Source organism: Narcine bancroftii, chromosome 3, assembly GCF_036971445.1.
Source record: "Narcine bancroftii isolate sNarBan1 chromosome 3, sNarBan1.hap1, whole genome shotgun sequence".
Lineage (NCBI taxonomy): Eukaryota > Metazoa > Chordata > Chondrichthyes > Torpediniformes > Narcinidae > Narcine > Narcine bancroftii.
Genome location: NC_091471.1, coordinates 9,036,113 through 9,062,050, shown reverse-complemented (window position 1 = coordinate 9,062,050; position 25,938 = coordinate 9,036,113).

Here is a 25,938-nt window from a genome sequence, read left to right as displayed (position 1 = left end):
AAAAGTGCAAGGTGGTTCATTTCAGTTGGTCACATTTGAAGGCAGAATTCAATGTTAATGGGAGGTCTCTGATCAGTGTGGAAGAGCTGAGAGATCTTGGAGTCTAAGTCCATAGGACACCACAGGTTAATAATGTTTTTAAGAAGGCAAATGGTATGTTGGCCTTCATTAACTGTAGGATTGAGGATTGAGTTCAAGAGCCGAGAGGCAATATTACAGCTGTGCAAAACCTTAGTTAGACCCCACTTGGAATATTGTGTTCAGTTCTGGTCACCTCACTACAGGAAGGATCTGGATGCAATTGAGAGGGGGCAAAGGAGATTTACAAGGATGCTGCCTGGATTGGAGAGGATGCCTTATAGGGTGAGTGAACGTGGTCCTTTCTCCTTGGAGCTACAGAGGATGAGGGGTGACCTGATAGAGGTGTACAAGATGAAGAGAGACATTGATCGCGTGGATGGCCAAATGTTTTATATCAGGGTGGAAATGGCTAACGTGAGGGGGCGTAGTTTTAAGGTGTTCGTGAGTAAGTACACGGGAGATGAAAGAGGTAGGTACATAAAATGCGTTGCAGCAACGGTGGTACAACAGGATCTTTTAGATACTGAAGGTACTCGGAACTGAGGTTATGCAGCAGGGAAATTCTAAGCAGTTGTTTGAGTAGGTCAGTAGGTCGGGACAACACTGTGGGCCAAAGGGCCTGTGTTTTGCAGTAAATTTCCATTTCTCTGTTCTATTCAACTTTTCCCTGTAACTCAGGTCTTCAGGGTGTTGGCAACATCCTTATACATTTTCTCTGCACTCGCTCACTTTTTCTTATTGCACTGGACAACAAGTACTTTCAAAAAAAATTAGGGTTATGATAGACAACTTCAAGCTGAACACAAAATAATTTCAGATTTGCTGTATCACGTAGCATTAAATTAAGTTTTATTGAATTCAGCACGTTTAATCGCATAATGATGCTGGCACCTTGAGTTAGTTCAACTGACCTAAAAATAGTTTGCTGATCATTTTTGTTTGTACTCAGCATCCAATGCCTCTCTTGTCAGAGTCTAGCAATAGTTGGCCAGTACTGATGGATTCCAGTTCCCCTGATACCACTTTTCCATGGTCGCATGTCCTGGTGAAACCTTTCACCATGTTCGTCACTGACTGCACCAAGATCAGCAGGAAATAAATTCAAGAGTGCATGCAGGAAATGGCTTTTCAATGACATGTTGCCCTTCTTGGTTTTTTCTGCTTGAAGCATGTTAAAAAATATGACAGGAAATCACAAAAAAAAATGTTCTATTGAAATTTAAATAACCGGTATGTGATAGGAAAATTTTGAGGTGATTTTCATGATCAGCTGCCCAAAATCTATAAAATACACCCTAAAATGTTCAGGAAGACGTCCAGTGTTATTAGTTTGTACTAATTGTTCAGAATGGCTGGTCACGAGAGCTGCTTCAAAAAGCTGCTTTCTCTCCAGCGTCAGAATGGTTCTGCTTTGCAAAATCACAATGTCTTTGCAAGTGTATTGAATTCTGGAACAGACAGTGACAAACCTTCCCTCCGTTCTTCCAATGTATCGAAATATCGCTGGGCTGTGACTTGTGTTGGTGCTTGTGCGAAATGTCAAATGTTAAGTGTGACCATTCAGTTCCTCCTGTCTGTACTGACCCTTATAATGATAATCCCATTTTACGAAAACAGGAACTCATAATACAGGGATGTGGATATAATTGGCGTGGCTGCCACTGAGTATATTACTGAGCAGATTAGCCCCTGTGTACATGATATGGAATAACAACCCCCCCCCCCCCCCCCCGTGAAGATGAGGAAAAGCTGCTAATTTCTTTCATTAAAAATGGCAGTCTGTAGATGTACGATAGGAGGCAGCGTCTGTGTGCATCAAAAAGTATATTAGTCCACAAGGAATGGCAGCCTATGAGTATGTTTGGGAATGGCAGCCTTATGTAGGTTAGAGGTGAAGATAGCCCTAGAGAACATCGCAGAGATGTGAACACAGCGCAGGCCATCACGCAAACCAATTTCTCCTCCTCTGACCCCACCAACACCTTCTGTTGTCTGGAGAACGCCGCCAAATACGAAAGGGCCCAGCCCACCCCGGTCACCTCCTCTGTTCAGTCAGACGGAAGATACACACACTTGAAAACATGGATATTGTGTTTTAGGGACTGTTTCCTTCCTGCTCTTCCAGACTCGTGAACATATCTTTCGTCAGTGAAAGATAATGTCCTTACACTGTTCTTTTCGCGATACCCTGCATCATATTTTTGTAACACACCACCTTGTACTTTTGTTTATTTATACCTGCTGTCTTGCGTGGATAGCACGCCAAAGCTTTTTATTGTATTTCGGAACACGAGACCAGAAACCGTTAAGTAATAAAGATTTCGGGAGCACGGTTAGTGTAGTGGTTAGTGCAACTCTATTACAGCCCTAGCAACCCAGGTTCGAATCTGGCGCTGTTTGTAAGGAATTTATAACTCCTCCCTGCATCTGCGTGGGTTTCCTCCAGGTGCTCCAGTTTCCTCCCACCCTTCAAAACGCAGGTTAATTGGGGTATTTGGGCGGCACAGGCTTATGGGCCGGAAAGGCCTGTTACTGTGCTGGATGTCCAAATTCTAAAAAAAATAACAGTTTATGTATCTCATCAGTAAGGGGAAAAGGCTGGAAATTGGAACTAGGTGCTAGTATAGTTCATCTTAGTGTAGAGTCATGGAACAGACCCGATGGGTCTGGTGTCCTGCTTCTGCTCCTTTATCTTGTGACGCGTGCAGGTAGGCCCCAACCTATGGCCGAGCTCCGTTCTGACCAACCAGTCGCACCTCAAAATGGACGCAAGTCAGAAATTCCCTGAATCTGTTTTATTCTTCCTCAAACACCACAAGGCGGCCGTCAAGGCCAGCTCTCGCGAGAGGTTGGCCACCCCTGCCCATAGGTGCTGTGGGCCCCTACTCTCACCCCAAAAGCATCATTTTCATAGTTTCGTATATATATTTTTTATTGTTCGGCCGTATGTACGGATAGTCGTAAGTTGGGGAAGTTAGAAAATATCACCCCCCCCCAATTGCCTCTGTATTTTTCAGAGAGCTCCCTGTATGAGTTGACCCTGTAGTGCAGAGAACATTTTAGAGAGTACTCACTGAACTCTAGAGAATGGTGGGTGCTTCGAATTACGTACAATATATAAAGGAGAATGTATATGTTTTGAGGATGTATTAGGAGCTGTGGAACACAATGGGCTAAATAACTTTCTTGCATGCTGCATGCATTCCACATATAATTCAATGAACACCACACACAGCATATCAATCACGGTGAGATAAAGAGAGACCCTGCCAAGATTAAACGGAACAAAAATTTGACAAAGGATCAGGCACTGGGTGGGGGGGGGGGCATTGGTGCAAACAAGTTACATTCTAAAAAGCAAATTAACCAAAGTCGAGATTTTCATGGATAAAATGAAAATGAATATATTTTCAAACAAACAGTAGTTACAGGCAGAAAATAATCACATTTAAAAAAATAATTCTTAGCATTTATCAAATGTTCAAATTCCGCAATGTACTGAATGCTCCACAAAGTTGGCCACTTTCTATTAATGTCATTGATCTGACTGGCAGCTTGTGGGAGTGTGCCGCATTGGTTACAGTGACAGTCCTTGCAGAGTGCTTCATCGACGGTTAAAGTGCTCCCGGATATCCTGAAAAGGCGAAACTGGTCTCAGGAATAAGGTTCCCCTTCTCTGGGAAAAAGACTGCGCATTCACAGCAGTCAGCACAGTGCCATTTACGGCACCGGCGGCCCAGGCCCGAATCCGGCTCTGTCTGCAAGGAGTTTGTATGGTCTCCCCACCCCCCTGATTCTGGGCGGGTTTCCTCTGAATGTTCAGGTTTCCACCCACCCTCCAAAAGCGTACGGGGTTTGTGGCCCAATTGGTGTATTTGGGCGCCACAGGCCCGTGGGCTGGAAAGACCTGTTATCGCACTGTGCGCCTAAAATTGTTTTTTGAAAATTGTCCACATTGACAAAAATGTCCCGTCCCCCATGGACACCCCTCCTATCCAGGTACCCATCCAAATGTTTCTTACAAACATTGCAGCCATCACCTGCAGCCTGAAGCAACCCCACCACCCTCTGTGTAAAAAAAATTACCCCTCAGGTTTCTGTTAAATCTCTCCCCCCCTCACCTGAAACCCATGTCCACTGGTTACTGATTCCCTTACTATGGGAAAAAGACTGTGCATTCACCCAACCTATTCCTCTCATGGTTTTGAGTAGAAAACTTTGGGTCCTGTCGTTATTTGAGAAATGGATGCCAGCAAATAACCTCAGTGTTTTGAGGCATCCAATTCTTAATTGGTGGGTTGATTGATATAATCTGAATTCCGTCTATTCTGGAAGTATTTTGCCAAGGTATTTAGCTATTTTAAAAGATGAGTCATGAATGGAAATGTTTTAAACTTTATTTTCAGGATCTTGGCATTGCGGGCAAAGCCAATATTCAAAGCTTTCCCTCGTTTGGTCCTGAACACTGCTGCAGTCATTCTGATTGTGGGCTCAGTTACAATGAAGAACTGCTCATATCGTTCAACAACTTTTTTTAGTTTGGGTCAGAGACTGTACATGTCAGAGACTCCGTTACATGGATGTTGGTTGAATTTGATTTTCATTTGGCTCGTGTGAAGTTCCCCTTTGAAAGACTTCAAATTAAGTTCACTTCTCACAAAATATCCGGTACAGTCGGGCGGGTTCTTCTGCAAGTAGACTGATAGGTTATCTCTGACATTCAAAGAACCCAATTTACAGAGGGCAGGGCGACATTGAAAGTATTAGAACCAAGAAAGGGCAGCTGTTGTGGGGATCATTCAGGAACCTGATGATTGCGGGGAAGAAACTGTCTTTAAGCTTGTCGGTCTGCGCTTTCACTCTCTTGAGTCTTCTCCCGGATGCGAGGAGTGAGGAGAGAGTGTGTCCTGGGTGTGATGGGTCCATCAGTGTATCGGATGCCTTTCCTGGGCAGCGGGAAATGTAGAGGGAGGGGAAGGAAGTCTCCACCACTTCCAGTTTAATCACATATATCTAGTACCTGGGTGACCAGAATTGTCTGGTCTCATCCATGACTTGTAAAGTTTTTTAAAATGCTTAAATGTAATTGTATAGCTCGGTGTTATGCCCTTCTGGCCCATCAGCCCGTGCCACCCAAATGCACCAATTAGCCCACAAAACCTGTATGTTTTTGGAGGGTGGGAGGAAACCAGAAAGCTGAGAGGAAACCCATGCTGACTCAGGGAAGATGTACAAATCCCTTATAGACAGTGCCAGTTTTGAATTCGGCCACTGATGCTATAATTGCGTTATGCTACACCATTGTGGCCTGACATCCCAACTCCTGATCCAAGTACACCTGTTCAAATCTGAGTAAATTACACTGAACAATAAAGGTTTTGTTTCCTGAACACTTTGGGGTGTATTTTCTGGATTTTGGACTGCTGATCACAAAAGCCACCTTAAAATTTTCCTATCATGTACGTTTTTTTTTGGAAGATTTTGTTTTTCAGTTTTTCCAAAAACATATCATGTCTTAAAAAAAACCTATCCTCGTTAACGTATTTACACTTTCTTTTAGTGTAATTCACTTCTCAGATACAAACAGTGTCAGCTTACTTACAATATCCTTCCCTCCCCCCAGAACTTTGAAACTAAAGCAATTAAAGTGACAATAAACGGTAAAGGGTAAAAAGCCAGTGTCCCGCCAGACTTTCTAATCGACTTCCACTCTTTGAGGTGCTGCCCTGCCGTTGTCTGTATGTATTTTGTTAGCTTTTTTGAACTGTGGGTTACAACTGCACACCAAAGGGATCCAGACAAGGTTGTCATATTTTGGCAAAAGTATCGTATTTATTTCTTAAATGATATGTTATTTTCTCCACGGGCACACAGTTGTGCAGCTCCGCGCTCCATCGAGCGATGAGCGGGGGGGAGTCCAGGTGATCGTAATGCATTTTTTTGCTACTGACAGGGCACTATCTACAAATATAATTTGCGATTTAGTTAATTTTTCTGCCCACGTCCTCCAGGTTTCCCGATAAATACAGCTCTGGATCCAGCCGGAAGTCTGTTCCCGTAATCCTAGTTAATAGGTTAGATAATTCCAACCAAAAGGGTCTCACGTTTGCGCAGGTCCATGTGGAGTGTATAAATCTCTATCCATTACCTGAAGCACAATTCTAATATCTCTGATGTTCCTTTATTTTAATTTTGTGGTGTGAGATATAATCGGTGTAAGAAATTACATTGTATCAATCTTAGTCTGGCGTTGATCACCGTTGTTAGACCTTCCCTACATAGATCTAGCTAACACTCTTCATTTATCATTATTCCCAAGTCCAACTCCCACCTCTCCCTTAATCTTTGCAGGCCTGGTTTTGGACTCTCACTTTGAAATACAAAATACATTCTGGATATAAATTTGAGGAGCGCCTCCCAGTCAAGCCCTTCCACCTTGTTCCCTTCAGCTGGGCCCATAGTGGGGCCCCATTTTTCCCTCAGGAAGGATCTTAACTGTAGAAAGTAGCGAAAGGTTCCATTAGGCAGATCGATTCAGTTGTTCGAAGGACAAGAGCTCTCTATTCTCATCGCTGTCCTCAATAGTTCGGATCCCCCTTCGGTGCCAAATATCCAGAATTTTGTTACCTAAATTCAGAGGTATCGATTCGCTGCGTATTAAGGGTGTTTTTAGTGATATTACAATCTCTTCACCGATACAATCATTCGTTTCCTTTCAGATTTTTACCAGACATTTTAGGATGGGGATCTCCACTCTTATTAATTTAGTATTTGCTTTGGAAATGAAATCTTTCACCAATCCTCCCCCATGCTATGTAATCCTATGTACCTTTTTTTTAGACAGAACCTATTTTTTATTTTACTTTTATTTAGACGTACATCGTGGTCATTTCGGCCCACAAGCCCGTGTTGCCCAATTTACGCCCAATTAACCTACAATCCCCCTCCCTCCCCAGAATGGTTTTTGAACAGTGGGAGGGAGTCTGAGCCCTCAGGGAAAACCCACGCAGACACGAGGAGAACGTACGAGCTCCTTACAGACAGCGTGGGATTCAAACCTCGGTCTTGTCCCGATCGCTAGCGCTGTAAAGACATTGCCAACCATGCCGCTCATTCTGTGATTTCCTGTCATGCTTCAAGCAGACAGACCCATGAAGTGGAACATGTCACTGAAAAATCATTTTCTGCATTCGCACTTGGACTTCTTCCCTGCTGATCCTGGTGCAGTCAGTGATGAATATGGTGAAAGGTTTCACTAGGACATTGTGACCATGGAAAAGTGGTATCAGGGCCACTGGAATCCATCATTGCTGGCCGACTATTTCAGTAAGGCCTTCGATAAGGTTCCACATGGAAGGTAGGTAAGGAAAGTTTAGGCTCTAGGTATTAATGTTGAAATAGTCAGATGGGTTCAACGGTGGCTAGAAGGTAGATGCCAGAGCGTCATGGTGGCTAACTGTCTGTCAGGATGGAGGCCGGTGACGAGCGGTGTGCCTCAGCGATCGGTATTGGGTCCCTTGTTGTTTGTCATTTATGTTAATGATTTGGATGCTGGAGTGGTAAATTGGGTTAGTAAATATGCAGATGATACAAAAATTGAGGGAGTTGTGGATAGTGAGGATGGTTTTCGGGGACTGCAGAAGGATTTGGACTGCTTAGAAGAGTGGGCTGAAAGGTGGCAGATGGAGTTTAATGTCGATAAGTGTGAAATGCTTCATTTTGGGAAGAATAATCAAAGCAGGACACATGCAGTGAAGGGGAGGGCATTGAGGAATGCAGAGGAACAGAGGGATCTTGGAATCATTCTCTAAAAGTGGAATTTCATGTAGATAGAGTGGTGAAGAAGGCTTTTGGTATGCTGGTCTTTATAAGTCAAAGCATAGAATATATGAGTTGGGAAGTGATGTTGAGACTATTCAAGGCATTGGTGAGGCCAAATTTGGAATATTGTGTGCAGTTCTAGTCCCCAAATTATAGGAAGGATATCAATAAGGTAGAGAGGGTGCAGAGAAGGTATACTAAAATATTGCCAGGATTGCAGTATCTAGAATATAAATAAAGATTGATGAGATTGTGTCTTTATTTATTGGAGTGTTGAAGGTTGAGAGGGGGAATTTGATAGAGGTATTTAAAATTATGAGGGGGATAGATAGAGGAGATGTGAATAGGCTCTTCCCCTTGGGGGTAGGAGGGATTGGAACGGGGTCATGAGTTAAAGGTCAGGGGGAAAAAGTTTAGAAGTAACATGAGAGGGAGTTTCTTCACTCAGAGAGTGGTGGCTGTGTGATGTTCAGCTTGGAGAGGGGGTTGCGGCAAGGTCAATTTTGACATTTAAGAAAAGGTTGGATAGGTGCATGATTGTGAGAGGATTGAAGGGTGATGGGCATGGAGCAGGCAAGTGGGACGAGAGGAGATCACTTGAATTGGTATGAACTAGAGGGGCCGAGATGGCCTGTTTCCTTACTGTTATATGGTTATTGTTGGACATGGATGCGAGAGGCTAAATTAGCCATTAATGCCTTATTATCAAAATATAGATAACACTTTCCTTATTCTAATATATCCTAAATTCAGAGTATCATCTTCCAAAGTGTGAGCTACGATATTCCAAATTTCTCTCTTTAATCCAACAAATCAATCTCTGTGGATATTATTTTATGTAGTTTTAATTCATTGATAAAAAGGATAAACATTTTGGATTGTTTCATATTAAATCGTTCATAACAATGAATAACAAAGCATTTACTGTATAAAAGAGATACAAAAGATATCAAAGCTTTTAAAGAGAAACACAAACTTTAAAGAGATACAAAATTCTAAGAAAAATTTCTCTTGCTCACGCTTCCTTCACATCTTGTAGAGTAGAGAGCAAACGGTTAGCCTGGACGGATATTACCACATATTACATCAAAGTCACTATGGTAACACTACAAACAATAGTTCTCTTAAAGAGACAGGCACAAAAGTAACTAAGAATCAAAAAAACACAAGGTTTTAACCTTTACAGAGGGCATCAGATGCCGAGTCCAAACAAAAATCAGTAGCAAAACACTTTTAGATCAGTTGAACTAACGCAATGTGTCATCCTCATTATGTGGTTAAACATGTTAAATTCAATAAAAGTCACTTGAATGCTTCTCCAACGTCCTACGTGATATAAGAAATTGTAATTATCTTTGTGTTCAGCTTGAGATTGTCTATCATAATCTCCAATTTTTTTTTTAGGAAGCAAACCTTGTGAAAAAGTTTATTGACCAGTGTTATTACATAGGTCTAGGGTGGTGTGCATTGTAATTTGCAATCCTTCTTTCGTTCTGCTCTGATCCCCATGTCATCCCTGTCAGCTCCTTACCCTTGTGTGTGCTACTTTTGTTGAGTCAACAGGACTCCAGGCAGACCACAGCCCACTTCAGGACCTACGTGGAGAACCACACCAGGCACTCGGATGAGTTGAGCCGGAAGCAAATTCGAATCTACCAGCTGTACAGCAGGACCAGTGGCAAACACGTCCAGGTGCTGGGTAAAAAGATCGATGCCAACGGAGAGGACGGTGGAAAATACGGTAAATGTCTTACTCAGGAGTAAAGCACGAATGTCCGCAGACACTGCAATTGAAGTAAAATCACATCGCTCTCACAGGTCAAACAGTGAACTTTACGGAGCAAAGATAAAGATACGTAACCTGGATTGTAGTATCTAGAATACGGAGAAAGATTGAGTAAACTGGGTCTTTATTCATTGGAGTGTAGAAGGTTGAGGGGGGATTTGATAGAGGTATATAACATTATGAGGGGGTTAGATAGAGTAGAAGTGAATAGGCTCTTCCCTTTGGGGGTAGGAGAGATTGGATGAGGGGTCATAGGTTAAGGGTTAGGGGACAAAACTTTAGAAGTTACATAAGAGGATGCTTCTTCACTCAGAGAGAGGTGGCTGAGTGGAATGACCTTCCAGAAGAGGTGGTAGGGTTGCAGCAGGGTCAATTCTGTCATTTAAGAGGAGATTGGATGAGTACATGGATGTGAAGGGGTTGGAGGGTTATGGGCAGGGAGCTGGTAGGTGGAACTAGTGGAGTTTCACTTAAATCAGTGCGGACTAGAAGAGCCGATATGACCTGTTTCCGTTCTATAATTGTTATATGGTTATATAACTGACGATTCGGGCTTGAGCTCTTCATCGAGTAAAGGACACTGATTGACCTGTTGAGTTTCCCCAGCATTGTGTTTTTACTTCAATGTCGTACTCAGCCAGGCTTGACAGATAGGATCCCACAGATAAGGAAGGGGCCATTCAACCCCTCGTGACTGTCTCACCGTTCCGTTAGATTAAGCCCCAGCTGTATCCTCACCTCAGTGACCTTAATGATCATAATGAGTTTATTGTCAAGCACATTGTACAACATACATGAGCACTGAAATTCTTGCTTGCTGCAGCTGAACAGGTGCTTGTAAAAAAAACACGTAATTCTATTAAAAAAGGCACTAAATACATAAGATGGATAATAAATATACACATGGTTACCAGATGGAGGTGGACAAGGTGAGAGGCATTGATTATGTGGATGGCCAGAGGCTTTCTCATAGGGCTTTAGTTTTAAGGAAGTAAGTATGTAAGATCACCGCCAGTGGGCTGATATCGCCTCAAACTGTGCATCTTGGCGCCTCACAGTTCGGCGGGCAGCAACCTCCTTTGAAGAAGACCGCAGAGCCCACCTCACTGACAAAAGGCAAAGGAGGAAAAACCCAACACCCAACCCCAACCAACCAACCAATTTTCCCCTGCAACCGCTGCAACCGTCAGCCACCAACGAGCCTGCAGCTGACGTGGACATTACCCCTCCATAAATCTTCATCCGCGAAGCCAAGCCAAAGAAGAATGTAAGAGATACGTTTTTTACACATAGTGGTGGGTGCATGGAATGTGCTGCCATCAATGGTGGTGGAGGCCAGTACAATAGGGTCTTTCAAGAGACTATAAGATAGTACCTGTACATGGGACTGAGAGAAATTGAGGGTTTATGCAATAGGGAAATGCTAAGCAGTTGTTAGAGTTGGTTGTTAGGTCAAAAATAATATTTATTTATTTTAATATTTGTTTATAAGTACTGTGCTATGAATCGTTAGTCTGTGTGTGTTATGTCTGTACAGGTAGTCTATGACTTGCCACCCATGCGACTTACGACCATCCGCACATATGACAGAATATTTTTTTTAAATATTAAAAAATATATAAAATTTACGTGTTTTATTTTGTATTTCACAAACTATTACAGGATGCAGAAAATGTGTGCACTTACTTTGTTAGTTGGTGTTCTGGGGTCCTGGAGCTGGGCGTGGCCATTTTGATTCCTGTGGAAATCCACGAGCTTTCAGTTGGCGCACGCGCAGTGGGTTTGTGTATTGGAGTTTGGTTGGCACATGCACGGGAGTTAAGGACGCAAATTCAATATTGTCAGTGCGCCAACTGAACCCCAATATGTGAACCCACTGAAGGTTAGCGCATGCACCAACCAAACTCCAATACGCGAACCTACCGCACATGCACCATGGGTTCACATATTGGAGTTCAGTTGGCGCTTGCGCGAGTGTTAAGGATGCACTTTCACTAGCGTCAGGGCGCTTAACTCTCGCGCATACGCCATCGAACTCCAATACACAAACCCACCGAAGACTCCTTCATGGGCGCAGGAATCCACAGATGGCCACGTTCAGCCCCGGGACCACTGAACACCAACTAACAAGGTAAGCGTGGTCCAGAACGTGGAAAGAATTGCCAAGATTAATCGACATGTTCAGGAAGCTTTAGGCTGTTATCGTCAAATCTATGATGAAAAAAAGATTTAATTAAGATGTTTTCTCTATGAGTTTCGTCCATTCTGAGATACGACTGATTCTTTGGTCCCCGTTACAGTTGTAAGTTGAGGATGACCTGTGTGAGGTCTGGAAAACGCTGTTTCGTCAGGTTGTACTTGTACAATTGGATGATAATAAACTTGAACATGAACTTAAAAAAATGAAGCAATAATGCAGACAGTCCTTTTGTGCTGTTGGAGCAGTCCATTTAAAAGAGTATTAGACAGGCAAATAGATACAATAAAAATAGAGGGTTATTGGTGTGAGGTTTGAGTAGGTTTATGTGGGTTGACACAACATTGTATCATGCTGCCACATTGACCACCGCCAGTGGGCTGATATCGCCTCAAACTGTGCATCTTGGCGCCTCACAGTTCGGCGGGCAGCAACCTCCTTTGAAGAAGACCGCAGAGCCCACCTCACTGACAAAAGACAAAGGAGGAAAAACCCAACACCCAACCCCAACCCACCAATTTTCCCTTGCAACCGCTGCAACCTTGCCTGCCTGTCCCGCATCGGACTTGTCAGTCACCAACGAGCCTCCAGCAGACGTGGACATACCCCTCCATATATCTTCGTCCTCGAAGCCAAGCCAAAGAAAGAAAAGAAGTATTATGCTGTAAAGTTCTATGTTCTGTGGAGGAACTCAGCAACATCAGTGAGACCAAAACAGTGGTTGACGTTTTAAGCCAAAACTCTTGTTTTCCTTTTACTTCAGACTGCAGCATCTTGTACCTACATGGCCCCCTTCTTGCTGGCCCTTTTCCCCCTTCATTTCCCCTTGTCTTGTTCCCCAGCACGATTGTGTAGTGCGTTCGACCCCAACGTCTGGAAGCTTTTCTGTTTAAGGAATGTGCTCAGCTGGCAGGACTGGTTGGTCGAAGTGCGCACCAGAGAGCACTGTGACCTATTGAGCTGAATGCGATGCTTGCAGAGGCACCTTGAGTACCTCCTTCACTCCCATTATTCCAATCCAAGCCACCTTAACCTGCACTCCTCCGATTGCATGGTGGATAGTTTATCACCGCAGCGTGTAGATCAAGCAGAGAAATATTTCTTTGATAAGATGCTATCTCTTCGCATTGGCAGAACTTCAAAGGTAAGTTTACCATTCATCCAGAAACTCGGTATCCTTTCAAATCTTATCCACTCTGACAACTGTTTCTTTTTTGACATAAACTTTTTTTTGAATAAAGTGGCGCTTTCAATGACTGGGGGAAACAAAGGGTTGTAACCAAGAAGAGGACTTGCATTCAAAGACACTGTCTTGATATTCCAAGCTCATTTCTACCCATTAAACCTGTGGTTCTCAATGGCCACTGGTTGGCCCCAGCGTGTTTCCATGGGGGTCTTTGAAAATGTTTTAAATTAGATATGGATGTGTTTCTTGCAGGGCTGTCTTTGACTTGAAAATATTGCTCAGTCATTGCCACTAGTGGACCATGTCATGTTAGGCCGGAAGCCAGGTGGGTCTTAGACTGAAAAAAGGTTGAGAACCACTCTTTTGTTTGATGTGGTCCTAATGACCTGAAGGAGAGGGAGCAGCCGTTTCTTCACGGCAAGCTCCCACAAACGGCATAAAACGATTCCCCACATATCCATGTGTCTGTTTTCCACACCCCCACCCATTCACTGTGTTAAAACACTGCCCCACATATCTCCTTTAAAACTTACCCCTCTCACCTTAAATTCACGTCCTCTGGCATGTGAAATGTTTACCCACGTAAAAAAGATTCTGATTGTTTACCTCTTCTAGTTCAATTCAAGTTTATTTATCATCCGATTGTACAAGTACTACTCGACGTTCTCCTGTTCTCGGTGCAAAGCATGCCAACACACAACCAGACATGACGCACATACAGACAAACAAAACCTATGCAGGACAAATATACAAATACATAAATAAATATTGTTTTGTAAACATGATAGTCCCCCTCTGCCGTGCCTGCAGGAAAAAGGAATGTCAGGCTTGTATGTGATGTCATGTATGTACTCTGACAATAAATCTGAAATCTGAAAATCTGATGAAGCCAGACAGGGCACAAATGTGCTCCTGTAAAAAGTAGCCTGGCCTCCCTCAATCTCCTTAGCAACTGTAGGTGCAGCAACATTGCTGATTAATGAGGAGTGGTCGTGGGTCTTGAATAGGTCGGCCATTATACGCACAACAAGGAACTTTGTGCTCTCCACAATGGAACCATTGATATTTAATGAAGAGTGGTCAACCTTCGTCCTCCTGAATCGCCTCCTTTCAGGGAATTATACATCTGTTTTCCCAGATCCCCACCACACTCTTCAGTACCCTACCATATACCTTGGAAGTCCGACCCTGGTTTGTCCTCCTTGGCTGAAATATTAGGGGCATTTAAGAGACTCTTAGACAGGCAGGTGGATAGAGGAAAAGTGGAGGGTTTAGTACCTTTTTTTAGGAATATATGGGCCAGCACAAATTCAAGGGCCGAAGAGCCTGTACTGTTCTGTAGTGCTCTATGCTAAAGTACAAACTCTCACACTCTTTTGCATTAAATTCCATCTGCCATTTTCCCAGCTGGTCCAGATCTTGGTGCGAGCTTTGAAAGCCTTCCTGGTTGTCCACTGTACACCGAATCTTTTCTTCCAGCAGACACCCGAACTACATGCAGTACTCACCTCCATTTTTTTCCTGAACATCAGTGATAGCTACTAGAATCAATCTGTGGTGATTGACAGCGAAATGGGTCAATCACTCAATCTCGCTCCGTGGACACCTGGGGCTTGTGCACAAATGTGATCAAGCCCAGAAGTCCGAGAGCTCTGGTCGCCTCATTGCACAAAGGATACAGAAGCTTTGGAGGGTGCGCAGAGGAAATTTACCAGGATGTTGACTGGATCGGACAGCACGATTAAATGGCATGGCAGACTTTATGGGTTAGGTAGCCTATTTCGGTTCCTATGGTCTTATGAGGCATTTTTAACAGAACTCGGTTCATTTTTTTTTGGAGCAAAGAAGGATGAGAGGAGACTTTTTAAAAATATTTTATTTAAGTTTTAAGAAAATGTAGAATATAGGACTCAATTAATATAATAACAATTATTTCCAATCTGAGCTGAGAGCAGTTGGCGGGAACACTTGTGTGCAAGCAAGGGATGGGGGGGGGGGTTGCTACTTCACCCTAGTCAGCCTATAGCGCCGGTCCTCCATACCAGCCAGCAACGAGCAACTACAATCTACAGACAAGCGAGCAATACCAAGGGTCACCACAATCTCAGAGTCACATCATTAAAAAAAAAATTTTCTAATAAGGAGTACACTAAATGACAAATATCAAAATAAATTATGCAATCTGGGCATTTAAGTAATCTAAATAAGGTTGCCAGATTTCGTTGAACATATATCTATTCCTAAGACTAGGTTCTCAAGGGGAATACAACTTTGCTCTTCCATGTTCCAATGACCAATGTGAAGTAGGGAATCAGATTTCCATGTTACCGCTGTATATTTCCTGGCTAGAATGAGAGGTGACTTAATGCAGATTTACAAGGTTATGAGAGGCCAGTACCTTTTTATCAGAGCGAGAGCAGCAAACACCAGAGGGCGTATGTACAAAGTGAGGGGAGGAAGGTTTAGGGGAACGACAGGGGTAAATCTTTTACACAGGGAGTGGTGGGTGTCTGGAATGCATTGCAGGGGATAGTGGTGGAGGCTGGTACATTTAAAATACTCTTGGATGGGCACATCATGGGTCCTCTACCGGCATCACCTACGGCTCCTAGAACGCTTCCATCAGCGCTGTCTCCGCTCCATCCTCAACATTCATTGGAGCGACTTCATCATCAACATCGAAGTACTTGAGATGGCAGAGGCCGACAGCATCGAATCCACGCTGCTGAAGATCCAACTGCACTGGGTAGGTCACGTCTCCAGAATGGAGGACCATCGCCTTCCCAAAGATTGTGTTATATGGCGAGCTCTCCACTGGCCACCGAGACAGAGGTGCACCAAAGAAGAGGTACAAGGACTGCCTAAAGAAAGCTCTTGGTGCCTGCCACATTGACCACCGCCAGTGGGCTGATATCGCCTCCAACCGTGCATCTTGGTGCCTCACAGTTCGGCGGGCAGCAACCTCCTTTGAAGAAGACCGCAGAGCCCACCTCACTGACAAAAGACAAAGGAGGAAAAACCCAACACCCAACCCCAACCAACCAATTTTCCCTTGCAACCGCTGCAACCGTGACTGCCTGTCCCGCGTCGGACTTGTCAGTCACCAACGAGCCTTTATAAATCTTCGTCCGCGAAGCCAAGCCAAAGAAGAAAGAAAGAAAAAAGAAAGATGGGCACATGGATGCAAGAAAAACAGAGGATTATGGATACAAGTTAGGGATGGTTTAGATTGTTGAGTCAGTTTCTGGAGGTCGCCATGACATTATAGGCCAAATGGTCTGTTCTGTGCTGGTGTGTTCTATGTTACAAAATGGTGGCACAACGGGTGGACGTCTCATTGAGCCCCTGAGAGGGGTAGGGGCTGCCTAAAGAGGTCAGGAGGCATTTCACACCTGGCCCATGGCTTTACCTCAAGGAGAGCTGGCACACACAAGCAGGCGATTTTATGATAATCCTGTAACTGAAAGGACTGTGAGTTTTATAACCCTCATTATGGCTGCCACATATTTATTCCAGACTGTTAACGATTAAATTTAAATATCCCAATGCCCATTGAAGGGATTAAAATTTATATTTCTGGATAACATAAGGCGTACAAAATTATGAGATTTGATAGAGTTATGCAAAATTATTGGAAGTATAGACAGAGCAAATGTAGATAGACTTTTTCCACTGAGGGTCAGTGAGATACAAACCAGAGGACATGGGTTAAGGGTGAAAGGAGAAAAGTTTATGGGGAACATGGTGGGGGGTGGGAGGGGGGCGTAACGTCTTCACACAGAGAGTGAAATGTGGAACGAGCTGCCAGCTGAAGAGGTGAATGCAGGCTCAGTTTTAACATTTAAGAGGAATTTGGACAGGTACAGGGATGGGAGAGGTACAGAGGGCTGTGGACTGGGTGCAGGTCAGCGGGACTAGGCAGAAAAATAGTTCTGCACAGACTAGAAGGGCTGAAGGGCCTATTTTATGTCATGCAAATGTTTTCTGGTTCTATAGTCAAATTTCTAGTTGCTATTTGATAAAGTTATCATTCCTATATTTACTTTTTCATGTTTGTTCCCATTCTCTTGTCTTACCCCCTCAGCTTTTTGCACGTTCCATCTGTATTTACTGCATATCTTATTCGATCAACGGTCCACGATCTGCTCTTGGACTGTTGGTGGAGGCCTGTTCAGCACTTTACTTACTTACATACTCCCGATTAGCTGGATGGTTTGTGGGTTTTTCGTGATATTCGAGCTTTTCCCTCATGGCAGGAGGGATTCTATAACTGGGAGCATAGGCTAAAGGGGAGAGGGGAAAGATTTAAAAGGAACCAGCGGAGAGTCCTGGCCGGCATCTTCATAGAGTGGTACGGTTGCAGCAGAGAAATGGACCAGAGGTCAATCCACAGGAATGAAGGGCGGCATGGCTGGTGTATGGCGGCACGATTGGCATAGCGGTTAGTGCCATACCTCTACAGAGCCAGTGATCGAATCCCACGCTGTCTGTAGGGAGTTTGTATGTTCTCCCTGTGTCTGCATGGGTTTTCTCCAGGGGCTCCGGTTTCCTCCCACTGTTTGAATTGTATTGGGGTTGTAGGTCAATGCAGTGTAAAATGGACAGCACCGATTCATGGGCCGGAATGGCCTGTTACCATGCTGTATATCTAAATTTAGAATTTAAAATTTATGAGAGGAAGAGAAGATCACTGGAGTCTCCCTTCCCCCCAACCATCATCGCAATCTACCTGGATTGTTGTCTGAAGAGGGCGCTCAAAATCCTTGAGGACATCTTCCACCCTGCACACAGCATCTTCCAGCTGCTCCCGTCGGGGAAGAGCTACAGGAGGATCAGAGCCGGCACCACCAGGCCGAGGAAGAACTTCTCCCCACGGGCAGGGAGAATGTTGAACAACCAAAGGAACTGCTCACAATTCCCAAACAATATTTATTTATTTGTTTGTATACAGTACATGAATACAACTCCTCCATATGTATTTCTCATCTGGATAACGAGGATTTTACTGTACATTTCCCTTACAGTTGACATCCTCACAAGTAAAGCACCTCACACTTGTCTAGTGCATGTTTAGAACATCTGCAGTTTACGGGGTGGGACTTGAAGGGAAGCACAACAGACATGGGAGAATTAGGTAGAAACACACCATCATCTTCGATGGTGTCATGCCTGACAGTCTTGGCTGCTAATCCAAAGAACCTGGCCATCTCTTCTTCGGTGTTATAAAGAACAAGAGTAAAAGGGCATGGGTTAAGGGTGAAAGGGGAAATGTTTAAAGGGAACAATAGGAGAATGTCTTTCCTCAGAGGGAGGAAAGTGGTGGATGTGAGCTCCATTTCGACATTTGGACAGGCGCATGTATGGAAGGGGTGTGGTGCACGTGGGTCTGGATGCAGGTCATTGGGACCAGGCAGAAAAATAGTTTGGCACAGACTAGATGGACTGAAGAGGAAACGTTTAAAGAGAACATTAGATGGGGCTATTCTTCACACAGAGAGTGGTGGGAGTATGGAATGAGCTGCCGGCTGAAGCGGTGAATGTGGGCTCAATTTTGACATTGAAAGAAATTTTCGACAGGTAAGGCCATAAAACCATAAGACATAAGAGCAGGAAGAGGGTATTTAGCCAATCCCACTCAGCCCCACCACCCGGCCTTCTCCCCATAACCTTTGATGACCTGGCTAATCTCTGCCTTAAATTCACTGACAAAAATTTCCACAGATTTACCACCCTCTGGCTGAAGAAATTCCTGCACATCTCTGTCCTAAGTGGGCGTCCTTCAATCCGCAAGTTGTTCCTTCTTGTCCTGGACTCATCCACCCTGGGAAACAACTTTCCTACATCTACTCTGCCCATGACTTTCAGCATTCGAAATGTTTCCATGAAATTTCCCCCTCATCCTCCGAAATTCCAATGAGCACAGGCCAAGTGCTGTCAAATAGTACATGGATGGAAGAGGTGTGTTCTGGGTGCACGTCATTGGGTCGAGGAAGAATAACAGTCTGGCACAGGCTAGATGGGCTGAAGGGCCTGTTTCTGTGTTCTATGGCTTCATGGTGCGGAGGGAAATAGCAGCAAGGCCACACCCTGGCAAAGCAGCTGTTGCTGAAGCCTCACAGGTCAAGAGGCCAGTGCTTAGTCCTCATCTACAGTCCTGTCTGTGAAGTTGGCAATTCTCCCTGTCACATTCCTCTGGGTGTTCCAGTTCCCTTCAACGTCGCAAAGGTGTGCCGGGAGGTTGATTGACTGCTGCAAATTAAACCCCTCTGTCAGCATCACGGCCTGATTTGGGACTTTGAGCACTCAGTAATGCAGAAGGTTGCAGAAAGTACCCAACAGCCATGTCCATCACGGGCTCCGAACTCCCGTCTGTTGAAGACATCTGTGTGAGTAACTGCCAACGTCATAAAGGACTCCCATCACCAGGAAGACAGGCACTTCTCACTGGTACCATTCAAATTTTTAATTCTACTTTTGTACCACACGGTAGAAGCCGATTCCAGCCATTTAAACCCATGCCATCCAATTACCCCCAAATTAACCTACAGCCCTGTACATTCAGGAGTGTGGGAGGACACCAGAGCACTTAGAGGAAACCCATGAAGACTCGGGGGGTGCAGCACGAATAAAGGCTCTCGTGACTAGAGGGAGAACAAACCTATTGCAACTAAGGGCTGGGTCTTACAGTAGTCTTCAGAAGGGTTCTGGGTTTAGGCGGGAAACCAGGGTTATATGTGAGCAGATGGGGGTGGAGCCAGGAGGCGGGGCCAGCCACAGCACAACACCCTACCAGTGAATCCCAATTCACTGCATCACCTCTTCCTGCAGAATTTAGGGTGAATGAAGACAGAGAACATGGGTTCAGAAACAAGTAGTTAAAAAAATATACAGTTATTTACAAACTTACAGATTTAAACAGTCCAGGGGTCTGGAGATCCTGGTGGAGCGCCTCAGCATCGGGGGGCCTTGGACTCCATGGGCCTCCTGCTGCCCTTGTGAGGGAGGCGAGGCAGGCTGGGTCTCTGGCTCAATGGTGGAGGGGGATGCATTTTCCTCCTGAACCGGATCCCCTGAGGCCCTAACTGGGAGCGGCGAGAATGAGCTCCATGTCTTGCAAGGCACCTGAGGCAACGGACCCTCTGTTCCAGTGGGTGCCAGGTCCCTGATGGAGACGGTGTTCCCACTGCCATCCGGGTACTCAACATAGGTGCACGTGGGATTGGCATGGAGCAGTTTCACCCTTTCCACCAGGGGGTAGGTCTTGCTTCTCCTCACGTGCTTCCTGAGAAGGACTGGACCAGGAGTGGTGAGCCAGACTGGAAGTGTAGTTCCTGATGCCGACCTTCTTTTGAAATTCAATAAGAGCTTGTGAGGAGTAGTGTTGGTCGTGATACATAGTAGCGATCAGATGGAATGGAGCGCCATAGGGAGGACTTACTGCCAGCATGAGTCTGGAAGGCCTCTTGACTTCAGGTCCAGATTGAAAGCCTTCCAGACCGTGGCATTCTTCTTTTCAACCTGCCTGTTCCCCCGGGAGTTGTAGTTAGTTGTCCTACTGTATGCGATGCCCCTCACCACCAGGGACTGATGCAGCTCATCACTCATAAAGGATGAGCCCGGGTCGCTATGAATATAGCTAGGATACCCGAACAGGGCGAAAATAAAATCTAGGGCCTTTATGACTGACGAGGTGGACGTGTCTGGACATGCAATAGTGAACAAGAAGCAGGGGTACTCATCAATGAGAGAGGAAGAAACTGTTCCTGTTTATGGAGGGGAGAGGTCCCTTAAAATTGACACTGAGCCGTTCGAAGGGCCTGGATGACTTGATCAGGTGCGGCTTTGCAGGGCGGTAGAAGAGCTGCTTGCACTCTGTGTAGACCTATCAACACCTGGTCATTTCCCTGACATCTTCCATGGAGTAGGGAAGATTGCGCACCTTGACAAAATGAACTATACATGTGAACCCTGGATGGCAGAGCTCATTATGTAGAGACCGCAGTTGGCCAGTGTGTGCAGAGGCACTTCTTCCTCTGGATAAGGCACCTGGAGGGTCATTAAGGGCTCCTGGCAGATAGGCAATGTCATAATTATGGGTTGAGAGTTCAATCCTGTCATTCTTGTCATTTTTGATTATCCCCCTCTTGACATTATTAAACGTGAATGTGACTGAGCGCTGGTCAGTAAGGAGCAGAAATTTCCTACCAGCCAGGCAGTGCCTGCAGTGCCTTATGACTTCTACAATGGCTTGAGCCTTCTTTTCCACAGATGGGTTCCGGAGCTTTTGGCCTTGTAATGTCTGAGGAAAAATGCAACCAGCCTGCTTGCCTGGTTGAGGGTAGCAGCCAGGGCTACATCTGAAGCGTCACTTTCCACTTGGAAAGGTACATTCTCATCCACCACGTCCATGGTGGCTTTCACAATGTGATTTTGGAAGTAGTTAAAAGCCGTTTTGGCTTCAGCCGAGAGGGTGAAATTAGTGTCTTTTAAGAAAGGGCGAATCGTATCAGCGTATTGAGGGATCCACTGGATATAATATGAGAAAAACCCCAGGCATCTCCTCAAAGCCTTTGTGGTCCTGGGAATGGGGAGCTCTAACAGGGGGCACATCCTATCAGGATCGGGGCCAGTGATGTCATTCTCCATCATGTAGCCAAGGATAGCCAGACGCATAATCCTGAACACACACTTGTCAAAGTATAAGTGAGGTTCAGGGCTTTTGCCGCATGGAGAAAATTCTGGAGGTTGACGTCATGTCTTCCAAGGTGTGGCCACAGATGGTGACATTATTGAGGTAGGGGAAGGTAGCCTTCAACACATACTCGTCCAACATTCTGTTGATCTGCCTCTAGAAAATAGAAACCCTGTTAGTGATGCCAAAAGGGACCCTCTGGAATTGATAGAGATGACCGTTCGCCTCAAATTCCAGATATGGACAGTCCTCGGAACAGATTGGCAGCTGGTGGTAGGCAGCTTTCAGATCGATTGTCGAATAGACCCGATACTGTGCGATATCATTCACTATGTCCGCAATTCAAGGGAGGGGGTATGCGTTCAGGAGTGTGTACTGATTAATAGTTTGGCTATAGTCTATTACTAGCCTGGACTTGTTTTCCCCTTTTACTTCTAGCACTTGCGCACTCCATGGGCTGGTGCTAGGTTTGATGATGCCTTCGTCGAGCAGATGTTGTGCCTTATACTGTATGAAATCTCGGTCTGCTGTACGGTACCTCCTGCTCTTAGTAGCAATAGGTTTGCAGTCCGAGTTCAGATTCAGGAAGAGAGGTGGGTGGGGGTCAATATTCAATGTGGTGAGGCTGCATGTGGGTTCTGATTTTAGGGGCCCTCCGTTCCGAACCATTACAGGAGGGAGGGGACCAGAATACTCCAAGGTCACACTTTTAAAGAGACACAGGAAGTCCAGACCCAACAACACCGGAGCAAACAATTCATCAAGTATATACAGGAGAAATTTACAGAAATCCCTCTCGTCAAATGACAGATGTACTATACAATGTTGTTGAACGTGTAGAATGTGAACGAGACTTGAGGGATATGCAATAATTGGAGGATACATCTTTAGGTTGTACTCTTGCACAGCCTGTAAGTCTATGAAGCTTTCAGTAGAGTGTTGATTAGGCATTTAGTGGAATGTCCGTTTACCTTCACAGTCACTATGTGAGGTCTGTCCTGATCTAGGACCATCGAGACTAGGTCCCCAGAGACTCCATGCTCCTCACTCGAGTGGCTCCCACCATCCTGGGTTGCCCTGCGAGGGTAAGATGGTGTTGACCTTGTGGCGCGGCAAGATGGCCGCCCTCCTTCCTCTTCCGAGGATGATGGCGCCGTTTGAATTCGAGTCAGGGCAAGATGGCTGCCGAGCCTTTTTGCGTCATTTCCTCATCACCACCCCCCATCAGCATGTAGCACGGCAAATGGGCTCAGGTGAATTCGGGGCAGACAGCTTGGATCTGGGAGAAGTGCAGACCACATACTTCCCCAGGCATCCCTTCGCTCGACAAACCCTCGTCCAATGCCCTTTCTTGCCACAGCTGGAACACACTAATCATTTGCCGGGCAACGGGGTGCTGGCTCTTGCCGCAGACAAAGCCCTCCCTAGCACGGGAGTGATTCTTAGCATGGGAAGCAGCAGCCATTAGGGCTTGGGTAGTGGGAGCAGCCGGTCCTTGGAAGGGCTCACCTGGGTGAGCGAGTTCACTGGCTTCAAGGTTGCTGTTCTCGAGCTTGGTCTGTTCCAATGATTTGGCCAGCTCGACGTAGCTAGCCAGGTCCTTCTTACCCAACTTCACCAGTCGCTGCCTCATGTACCTCGAGCGGACCCCACGACTAGAGTGTCCCGGATCTGTTCTTCCTCACGAACGCGGCCCATACCTACACTTCTTGGCAAGCGTCGACAGATCCAGTAGGTTTTTATCGATGGTCTCTCCTGGCCGCTGGTGATGTAGAGCGAGTCGGTGCCTCGCTAGGACCTCATTTTGTGACTTCAGGTATCGAGCCTTCAGTGCCTCGATGGCAGCATCATATGAAGAGCAGGCCCTCATGACTGCATACCCTTTCGTTCCTACCCTCAAAACGAGTGCGAACCTCCTGTTATGTCCTTGGTTGTACCATCGGAGGTTTTAATAAACACTCAGAGAAACTTGTAAGTTTACAGCACAAACATTTACTCACATCTCAGGCTGCTGGTCATGTATGAATATGCTATTACACTGAGCATGCTCACCACTCAGTGTGTTGTGGCTTGCACAATGTGTCTCACTGAGCATGCTCACCACTCAGTGTGTTGTGGCTTGTACAATGTGTCTCACTGAGCATGTTCACCACTCAAGTGTGATGTGGCTCGTACAATGTGTCTCACTGAGCATGTTCACCACTCAAGTGTGATGCGGCTCTTGCAGTCTTGCAGTATTCCTGCTCCGGCATAAAATAGTCCCAAGTTTCCACTGTATATAACATCCCCCCCCTTCTTTAAAAAAAAGTCTAAAAATTAAAAGATTTATTAAGATTTAAATTTCTGAAAAATAAATTGTTACTGCTTCTTTACCTGCACTTGCCATTAAGAATTAAATATTCTCTATATCCAATTGCAGTTCTATATTCTTCTCAGCAGTATCACACTGGTGGTAGGATGCTACTTCTCCACCTTGTAGACCTTGTGTTTGTTTGCTTCAGTGGTGTTGGATGGTGGTGTTGTTTGCCTCAGTTCTCCTGTTGCTTGCTGTTCAGTTGTTACGGTATTGTTGGTTGGGGTTTCTACTCGCATTCCTTCACAAGTTTCTGGATTATTAGAAAGTGCTGGTGCTTTCCGTGTCAGATCTGGGGTTGGGCGAATGTGGATTCTGTTTCGTCTCAGCTGCCTACCAGATTCTGTCTCAATGACCTTGGCGTCTCAGCTTCTCTAACAATCTTTGCTGGACTCCAGGGTTTTATCTCTGGCTCTTGAACATGCACATGCTGCCCTCTTAAGAGTTCTGGTCATGTTTGTGCATGTTTATTGTAATGCTGATGACCTTCCTCTTGTATGTTAGTCAGCTTTCTTCTTGTTTCCTCTTGGTCATCTGGTGGATGGATTTTGCTTGGCAGGGTTGTCTTGCACTTTCTGCCATTCAGAAGCTCTGCTGGGGATTTCATGTCGGTCCTCAAAGGTGTGGCTTGCAGTGACTGAAGGGCGAGGTAGGGATCCTCCTTTGTCTCTCGAGACTTTGTGAGAGTGTGTTTAATTGTCTGTACATGCCTCTCAATGAATCCATGGTCTTTAGGGTAATGTAGTGATGAAGTAGTGATGGTGAACCCATATTCTGGAGCCATTTCTCTGAATTCACGCGATGTGAATTGGGTCCCATTGACACATATCACTTATTCAGGTCTCCCCTGTTCTGTGAAGAGCGCACGTGCTGCAGCTGTAATGGTCGATGCTTTCAGGTCCTTCACGTTCCTGATGAAGGGGAATTTGGAGTAGTAGCAGGACACAATCAGATACCATTCTTGGTTTTCTGTGAACAGGTCTGCTCCCACTGTGTGCCATGGCCTGGTGGGTATTTCCGCAGGTATCATCTCTTCTTTTTGTTGTGTATTTCTGTATTTCTGACATGTAGACACCATGTTTTCGATGTCCTTGTACGTGCCTATCTAGTTCACTGCAGACTTTGCTCTAAGTTTGCATTTCTCCATTCCCATGTGGCCTTGGTGTATCTTCTGGAGAATTTCTTTTTTCATTGTCCATGGTATTATCAGCCGATACCCTGCCAGCAGTACCCCATTCTCCAGGGATATGTTGTCCCTGACAGACCAATACTGGTGTATTGTAGGCTTTATTTTTAAAAAAAATCCTTTCTGGCCATCCCTGTATCACCTGTTGGAAGAGCAGCTGGAGCTCTTCATCCTTTGCGGTTTCTTCTTTAATCTGGTTTAGTTTGTTATTGGTGACCCTGACGAGGTGATGTATCTTGATTTCCATGTCTTTCTTTTGGGGGAAAGACGTGACAAAGCACCAGCGAGCACCATTTCCTTCCCTGGCCTATACTTCAAGGTAAAGTCGTAATATTTGAGCCGGAGGAGTCTGGCTGGTGCCTTGATTAGGTTCTTTTTCTGATTGTGTTCCAGCGGGCAATGATCACTCTCTACCACAAACTGTCTCTCATAGAGGAATTTGTGGAACTTTTCGCATCCATATACGACTGCCAACAGCTCCCTTTCAATATTGGCATATTGGGTCTCTGCTGTTGTCAGGGCTTTTGAGGCAAAGGATATCGGTTTTCCTTCCTGCACCAGTGCCTCTGGTGGAAGCATCTACGTGTAATGTGACAGGTTTTTTCCTGTCATAGTAGCTCGGTTCTACTTCTCTGC